Source organism: Sinocyclocheilus grahami, unplaced genomic scaffold (assembly GCF_001515645.1).
Source record: "Sinocyclocheilus grahami isolate Dianchi unplaced genomic scaffold, SAMN03320097.WGS_v1.1 scaffold1260.1, whole genome shotgun sequence".
NCBI classification, from domain to species: domain Eukaryota; kingdom Metazoa; phylum Chordata; class Actinopteri; order Cypriniformes; family Cyprinidae; genus Sinocyclocheilus; species Sinocyclocheilus grahami.
The window spans coordinates 346005-346349 of NW_015506439.1; positions in this window are offsets into that span (position 1 = coordinate 346005).

Sequence of the window (345 nt, forward strand, 5' to 3'; positions counted from 1 at the left end):
AAAAAAACAATGGCTTGATTGAAGAGTTGGCTCATTTGGTATTATTTGGCTGTTTTTACATAACTGCTTTCTGGCATCAGTGGTTTGTGTAAGTTCCTCTCCCTGAGACCTGGACCTTTAGAAAAGTATTGGCCCATTTTTGCACAAAATATACCACATTTCAGCTGTGTCCCAAAGTTAAGTGCGCACACTTTGAAGGTCTTCGTGCATGAAGGATGCTCTGCCTTCACAGGATTTCCTAATTGTGACATCAGAGGTTCCCGATTAGTGCTGACAAGAGGACAATCCTTACAGGATAGGTGGAGCCAGAATTGCTTTATTTTTACATCATAATGGCGCTGATGT